The sequence below is a fragment of the Aptenodytes forsteri genome, unplaced genomic scaffold (assembly GCF_000699145.1).
Source record: "Aptenodytes forsteri isolate BGI_AS27 unplaced genomic scaffold, ASM69914v1 Scaffold46, whole genome shotgun sequence".
NCBI classification, from domain to species: Eukaryota; Metazoa; Chordata; class Aves; order Sphenisciformes; family Spheniscidae; genus Aptenodytes; species Aptenodytes forsteri.
In genome coordinates this window covers 4,589,149-4,597,461 of record NW_008794774.1, presented here as the reverse complement: position 1 = coordinate 4,597,461, position 8,313 = coordinate 4,589,149, and positions in this window count along the sequence as shown.

The following is an 8,313-nucleotide window of genomic DNA, read 5'->3' as shown; positions in this document are numbered from 1 at the left end:
CCAATGAAAAAACCAAAGAACTAAAGCTTTCATCACACTGGCAAACAAAAATATTAAAGATGTAGACTTTCTACTTGGACTGCTTCTCTGCTTCAACAATAACTTTACCTAAAGTGTAACAGATGTTTCCTTGCAGCTGTTAAAGAAATGGAGACGAGATTACTGGGCTTATGTGTAGAGTTCTTACTTTAACAAGGGAAAACTTTAAAAAATTTTCCACCCTTCCTATCACTGTTTATAGGATGCTAGTAAACAACAGCTGAAGAACTAGCATGATTTATCTGTGCAAAGCCCTGATGTATTGGCTGGTTTACATTGCCTTTGCTTGCAGGGACTGCCAGTATAGCTCTATTGGCAACACAGATGAGGCTTTAGTCTCTTCCTTGCAAAAACAGGTCTACTTTTACATCAAGACAGTGGCTGGAGAGTGTAAAATATAAATGGTCGTAAGGCATATAGAGAGCTGTGACTAGTTAAGGTCATTCTGATTGCTCCCAGCTGGAGTTCAGTTCCCCGTGAAAACTAATATACCTCACAATTTACACACTTAGATAGTGGTTGTGAAGGATATTTTGCCACAGAAACCACTTACTCTTCTCCTACATGCCTGCATTTGCTCTGCTTGGTTTTTTAATTGGAAATGTTACATAGTAGAAGAAGAAAAAAAAATATAAAAAATGGTATACTCCCACAGAAAACATCATAAATGAATGGATTGTTATTGTTATTATTTAAATTTACTGTGGAAAGACAATGCATGTTTTCCAGTCTGATGAATTTTAACGTTGTCAGTGACACCAAGATAAAGTTTAAGTAATGTTCTCAACACCCAAACTGAAGCAGAAAAGGCATTGGTGTGATAGAAAATCTGCAGAAGGATTTTATCGGCATGGCAATACCTGTATAGCTTTATAGGAACAGCCGAGAAAACTCTCTGTTAGGAAAGGCCTGAGTCTAGTGCCAGCCAACACAGCACCAGTGGCTGTTAGCCGAACTGCTGGCTTCTCTGCTCTCTCCAGCTGCTTCTCCCTGGATTTGTCTTGCAGGCCTGGCACACCAGACAGTGATCAGCTTCCAGCAACTCGACTTCAGCCTACGTCTAACCCAGCTCCTTCAGTCCTCTAGGAATCGGCTCCATGGCTATTACCAAACTCTCAGACCTGGGCCCCTGTTGTTAAACTATCCACAGCTCTTTTTTGGGGTATTGGAAATCAGTATTGATATAGCTGGTCAATTCAAGGGTTGTGTAAATGATTCCCTGTATTTGAACTGCACTGTGATCAGAAGTGTCTTAATATCCTGTCAAAAAATATGTTCAGCGTGGCTTTGGAGTGCAAGGCCCATGTTTAATATTTACCGAAAATTGCATCTGAATGATAATTCTGTTACTGGACCTGAACTGCTGCAATAGCTGTTTGCTTCTGCAGGTCACCTGCAGTGAGCAAACTGAAGATTAGTATATATTTTTCTTTCATTAGATATAAACCTGTTTTTAAGTAATAAAAGTTGTATACTAAAACTAAAGAAAGCCTTCTCTCTATCCTTTTACACTAAGGACTGATGTGCAAACTGTGTAAGGCTGTTTGTATGTTTTGGCATGATATATGATGTCATTCCAAGTAACAAGCTGTCAAGGTCTTATCATCCCTGTATTGAATGCAATAAAGGAAATACTTATTTTAACTTAATATTTATTCTAGCTTTATAATGCTGATCGATATTCTCAGGATGCTAGTGCAATGAACTAGCACCCAGATTCAGAAATTTACCTTCATGTGTTAGGCTGCACTGAGCATGAATGGGCTCAGGTTACGACCAAGGAAAGAAAAGCTTTTCTAATAGGCAAAGTACCACCAGCTAGCAACCGTATAGTTTCAGAGAACAAAGTAATTCTTTACAGCTCATGCTTTTTTCAGTACCAATTCCTCCTCACCGGGCATGTCCGATTGCACAGTCAGCCCTAATGACTGGTGCTTTGTTAAAGCATGCTGTATGCAAGTGGAAAAGCTAAGAAACAACTCCCTGCCTTACCAGAAGGTTCAAACCTTGGCACCTTATCAAACCTTTGTGAGTTATTGTGTGTGATTATTAGTGTTCATTTCTAATCAAAGCCGAAGGAATAAAAACACACAAAGCATCAAAGTTCCCAACTTTTTTCTCTTTATTCTCAACTTTATTTTTTAATCTGAAAAAGCTGAATCTTCTGAGGCTTCTAACCCCTGATGTTTTAAAGCTGTGTGAATATATAAGAATGTTTGTCTACATTTTCTTTTTTTCTGAAATGCAAGTATGTTTTAGGTTTGACACTTGCAGACAACCACTTGAAGGTAGGACCTACATACACTCCCAGTAAGATCACAAGTCAATTAAAAAGAAAAATCTTCCAGTAATTTTGACATGACTGACTGCTAAACTGTGACTTTTGCACATAAGGATGGCAGAACTGAAGCTGTATTGTGGACTGTAAAGTATTCAGCCTAATTTTTAAAGCTCATTCTGTGTGCTGAAGCATTATTGCAGTCAAAGAAAGCTATTCATGCAAGGAGTTCGCAGGACCAGATTCTTAGTGTGAATTTGCACAGCTTAAACGTAGGTGAAAAGAGGTAATGACAGCTGTAGTAATTGCTAATTAGATTAGTGCTGTAGGTCTGTTGGATGAATGTTTAATTAACCCAGCAATGACTGGTTGCATGTAATTAGCACAGTATTCTGCAAAATCAAGAATGTGTTAATTGGATCAGATTTCTCAGCCTTTAAAAATTCTGTGTTAGGAATAAGTTGTGCCCAGGGGCTAACAGGATTTTGTGCTCCCAGCACAACTATGATGGCCTCTACTAGTATAATGATGTGGGTCAGAAAGGTGAGGGGTGTGATCCATATCACTGTATGGATGCTTCCAGTAGTAATGCCGTTACAGCAGCAAACCTGCATGACTTCAACTAAGTTGTGTCCATTCAGAGGTTGCATGCTTTCTGTAACGAAAGCTTTTCCAGTGTAACTGTGCTTACAATGGAAGTACTGTTAATGTGATCTCTCCTGTTTCAGAGCACTCCTTGTGCAAACCTATCTTACAGAACAAGACTAAGCCATAGTTGCAGAGCTCTCTGAAAACTGAGCTCAATCCCAAGTGGAGTTTGTGTGCTTCTGCCATTTTATTTGACCTACTGCCTCTCTTCCAAATGAGTGTGCTTTACCTTGAAAATAATTGAAGTGCTGTTTATTCTAACTGCTTAAGCAAAACAAATCTTCAGTACAGGCTATTTTCTTAAATAAGGATTTTATGCAACCAGCTTTAATGCCTGTAATTACATCAAACGCTAGAGTTAAATCAAACTCTTATCGAATTCTGCGCAACCATGTATTCCAGGGAAAAGTCTCTGAAGTTGCACTCAGTACTTGATGCTGTGCTTGGTACTTCATTCACCATTTATGAAATATTCACAGCTAACCTCATGGCTGTCAGCTAACAAGCTTTAGCGTGTTTTACTGACTGGTGAAATCTCTTGCAGTACTTTCTCCTAAATGTACTAGCTCCTTGCCGCAATAGCAAGATGACGAGATTCCCTACTCAAGAGAGAAGCTCCCTGCCAGTCTGTACTGCTGCACAATCACATCATGTCCGGGAGCGTGTGCGGTGCAGGATGGTGCATGTGAAGAGGTGTGGGGTTGAGGCTACCTCAGGTCCTCCATCAGGCAGCTTGCCAGTGGAAACAGGAAACGTTGATACTGAATTATAAATATTTTGCATTTGCTGTTTTGCTAAACCTAACTCCTTGAATATCTGGTATGCAGCCACCAACTTCAGCTCCTCTGAAATGTCTCCCTGACAGCTGCGCACACTCCCTCTGCTCAGATAAGAAAGAATGGGGATGAGAAGACTCTGTAGTTGGCCCGCTGCAATATTGATAAAAATGTTGATCGTCCACACTGAGAACAAAATCATCCTGTTTAGTGCTTCATGCTCCGTGGCATGAAGCAAAATGCACTTCAACTTGAAAAACAAAGAATGGACCAAAAACTAAAATGAATACTATAATAAGAAAAGTCAGGGCCAGCCTTATGTTTCTCTAAGGCCTTTCCTGAGGCATTTTCATTTTCCTGGTTTAGGGTATTGCTATTACCAGCCATTTCGTCTGATCTTCTGCTGGTGGCTGCAGCCTGCAGTCAGGGTGTTCAAACAGAGCAGGCATGTACCTAAGCTGCCCTTCAGAACAAGGCAGTACCTCTGCTTAACCCTCTGCTGCAGCTGTTTCAAACTCAACTCGCACTGCAATAGATACGGAAGCGTTCAAGCAGTCTGTTGCCCTGCCTGGCCTTCAGGCAGCAACTCCTGGAGGGAGAAAGGCATTGCAAGAGCTAATGCTAGGACATCTGCAGCTGGACGTTATCTGCGCAGAGCTCCTCACACCACTGAAGTGCCTTGGATGAAAATTAACTCCCTAAATTAGACTACTGCCTGGTCTAGCTTAGCCCCCATGTAACATATCTGTGCTGGGGGATCAGTAGATTTCACCATGCCTACTACTGAGGCAGACAGATCAGAAAACTTATCCTGCCTTTGACTTTTCTGCTGATTAGACCAGAGAGAAAGTGGAGCCCGAGGGACATTTTCCTTTACTTTAACATCTGTTGCCTCATCCTCAGTATGTGACATTGTGACTGGCAAAACTTCTGGGCCAGGACAGGTTTTGTTTCAGCACAGCATGTCATTAACACAGACCTCCGTCTTCATGACATGGATCTTCCTGACATGAAGAATTTTGCTCCCATTCTAGAGTTAAGAAGTGTCTCCTATGTACATCAGCAAGGTTTACAAGGAAGTGAGCAACGCAACGGTGCTGCAGAAAAGAAGTGGCAGTAACGAATTGTACAATTTAGAAGGACCCAGGAAGACGAGTACTGTTGAGAAGGCTGATTTCTCAACCCAGGAGGTATCTGTGCACAGGCAGCACCCCTTCTGCACATCGATCAAGGGGCACAATTGGGCTCGAAATGAATCCTGGAAAATAGTCTCATGAAGCAAGGGGCTTGTAAGCAGTAAGAATCACGGGAGACACAGTGCATACCTCTCTCTTGCATGTGCTCTCCATAACAGAGCATCAGCTGTTACTGCACATGGCTTGATTTTAGCATGCTGATTTAATATTTGCAGAGTGCCAATAAAATTTATATGATGACAGCTGGTGGCTCCTGTGGTAATTTATAAACAGCAACAACAACACAACACAGCCATCTGAAACTCCAAGAGGAATTCTACGCTATTGTGCAATGTTCAGCACTGAAGATTGTGGGTAGTTTTCTGATTTTCCAGACTTTTAATAATTTCTGTGTAATACACCTATATTGGACTTTATGTAAAGTCCGTATTATGCAAAGTTAGTATTTCCCCTAGGTATGTTTTTTCTTTCAGAATGGAGTTCACCACAAAGACTCATTATCTACCTGGATTTGATACTCTCTCAGAAGTGTTGGGTAATTTCTATAGTCCGAGCCTTTGCACGTTCAATTGGGAAGTCCACAGATTGCCTGCTTTTCCTCCTGCGCTCTGCTTCCCCAAAAGAAATACTAACAAATGGGAACTGCTGCGCTGATGACTGAGCCAGAAAAGACTACTGCCTTTGTTCCACAACCTGTTTACTCTGCACATTCATTAGTAGAAAAGAGTAAATTACAATCTATCTGACAAGACTACAGACCTAATGACTGGCCATTATCAGCGTACCACTACAGAAACGCAAATACCTGGTATCTGACTAGACGATGACATTATTGACTGATTCTTTTTCGTTCTACAAGAAACCTTCATTGATCATAGTATCTCTCTTTGTTTATCTTTCCATTTTATTTCCCAAGTCCTTCATTTCTTTTCCACTCCTTGTTTGTTTGGTTGTTTTCATCTACATTTATTCTTCAAATCAGTGAAAAGTTTTCACAGCTTATTATGTCTTTTACATTTAGGCATAAACTCATATGTGAAATTTGCCATGGAACAGAGGCAGAGGCTGTTTTTTATTACAACCACCTTTCCAGTGATTCTTTTCCCCATGTTTTTTAATAGTCCAATTAACATGTATATTATTTTCAGTGTTACCTGTTCCTAGGGACGTATGTAGGTTGTTCTTGAAGAAGCGCTATCTTCTGGTTTACCTGAAACATGCTTCATTCTCTTTCCAGACAACCTCCAGTTCCTGCTAAGAATACGTATTTTCAGGTCAGAGCAACTTTAGCTTGAAATGTTAACAATCGTCCTGTATAACAGAAGACTGTGGACACTGAAAAATAAATTAGGATGAGGTCCAGAAGTCTCGAGAAAAGCTTGAAATCCACCTAAACACTGACTTTTTGGGTACTCTCTTTTCGGAATAATCATATTATGATTAAGTTTTAGGAAGAATGTTATCAGTAATAAAGAAGAGTTTGCTGCATTGGTGGTGATCATCATGTTACTCTTCATCCATTTCATCCATCATTGTGTAGGAAAAATGCTGCAGGACAAAAGCCCATCAATTTACAGTGGGAACCATGCCACTCAGACAGATGGGGATACCTTTAGGTAGCCAAAAGATCATGTATGTGCATCAGCAATGGGTGCTCAAGGCACGATTCCCAGCTGGGAACACTGAAAATGCTGTCCGTTACAAGCTGTCTGTGGCTCTTAGCCACTGCTAATCCCTTGCGGGTCAGAATTATCCTTTAAAAACAAAGATTGGCTTCTGTGTCCATGTAAGGGCCCTCTGTGAGCAAGGGGCACAGCACAGCAGGGGACCCGAGTATCACGAAAATTTCACAACTGGCCTGTGCTGACCGAGGACAACGCAAAGTATAGAATTACAAGAGTAATTCTTTATTCATGCGCATGAGGTGTTCCATTCAAATGGGGGCACACCGAATGTGGTTTTACACATGGTTCTTATACTTTTCAAGCGTTCAGATACAACAAGATTTGACCCCTGTACTCGTGTGCCCTGTGCTCCTGTACTTGGCACTGGTGAGGCCGCACCTCGAAATCTGTGTTCAGTTTTGGGCCCCTCACTACAAGAAGGACGTCGAGGTGCTGGAGCGTGTCCAGAGAAGGGCAACGAGGCTGGTCAGAGGTCTGGAGAACAAGTCTTATGAGGAGCGGCTGAGGGAACTGGGGTTGTTTAGCCTGGAGAAAAGGAGGCTCAGGGGAGACCTTATTGCGCTCTACAACTGCCTGAAAGGAGGTTGTAGCGAGGTGGGTGTCGGTCTCTTCTCCCAAGTAACTACCGATAGGATGAGAGGAAACGGCCTCAAGTTGCACCAGGGGAGGTTTAGATTAGATGTGAGGCAAAATTTCTTTACTGAAAGAGTGGTGAAACATTGGAACAGGCTGCCCAGGGAAGTGGTTGAGTCCCCATACCTGGAAGTATTTAAAAGACGAGTAGATGAGGCGCTTAGGGACATGGTTTAGTGGGCACGGTGGGGTTGGGGCAAAGGGTGGACTCGATGATCTTAGAGGGCTTTTCCAACCTCAATGATTCTATGATTCTATGACCGCTCAGTACTTAACACACACACACTACTATTTTGAAAAACAACTATAATTCTATGGTGCCATCATCCATCCGCTTCTTTCTTTATCTAGGTGTCCCTGGAGTTGGTCTTGCTACAGTTACTTATCTATGATGCCAGATAACGGGAGGTTTTCAGAGAGGTGTTGGAGGGGCTGGCATGCTGATGTTATCTTGGTAGTCCAGTGGTACCCTTTCTTCTTTGTGGATGGCTCTAAGATTCCGAGATACAAAAGGTCCTTATCTTCAAGGTGGGGGGGCTGTCCTTCTCCTCCTTGCAGTGAGCTGGGGCCCTTCAGTTATGCTGACTTAACCATGATTATGCAGTATACAAGGTAAAATATGTATCTCTTAAGAAAGCTAATACGATTTCATACAGTTAAGATAGTTCACACAGGTTCATAATATAAAGACTAATTGGTACAGTGGTTAGGGAATGAGATTCTCCCAACAGGAGCCTGGAGACCGAGGCAGAGGCCTTGCCTGCAGCGCTTACGTTTTATCAGGAATTGCAAAGGGACACTACACGTAGAGACGGAGGAGAGAGAAGGACTCATCTTGACTAGCGTTAGTCTGCGCTCGGGAACGGGCCTGCGCCAGCGAGCTCCAGCACCGGAGAAAAATCGCCGCACGCTCAAAGGCGGATCGGGCAAACAGGTTTCCGACAGACTCCCGCCGGGCCGGCGAGACCGTCCCTCCAGTGTGGCTCCTCCCGCCCGCGCAGGGAAGGCAAGGTGCAAAAGCCCCCACGTACCCTCCGTGTCCGGTGCGAGGCAGGGCA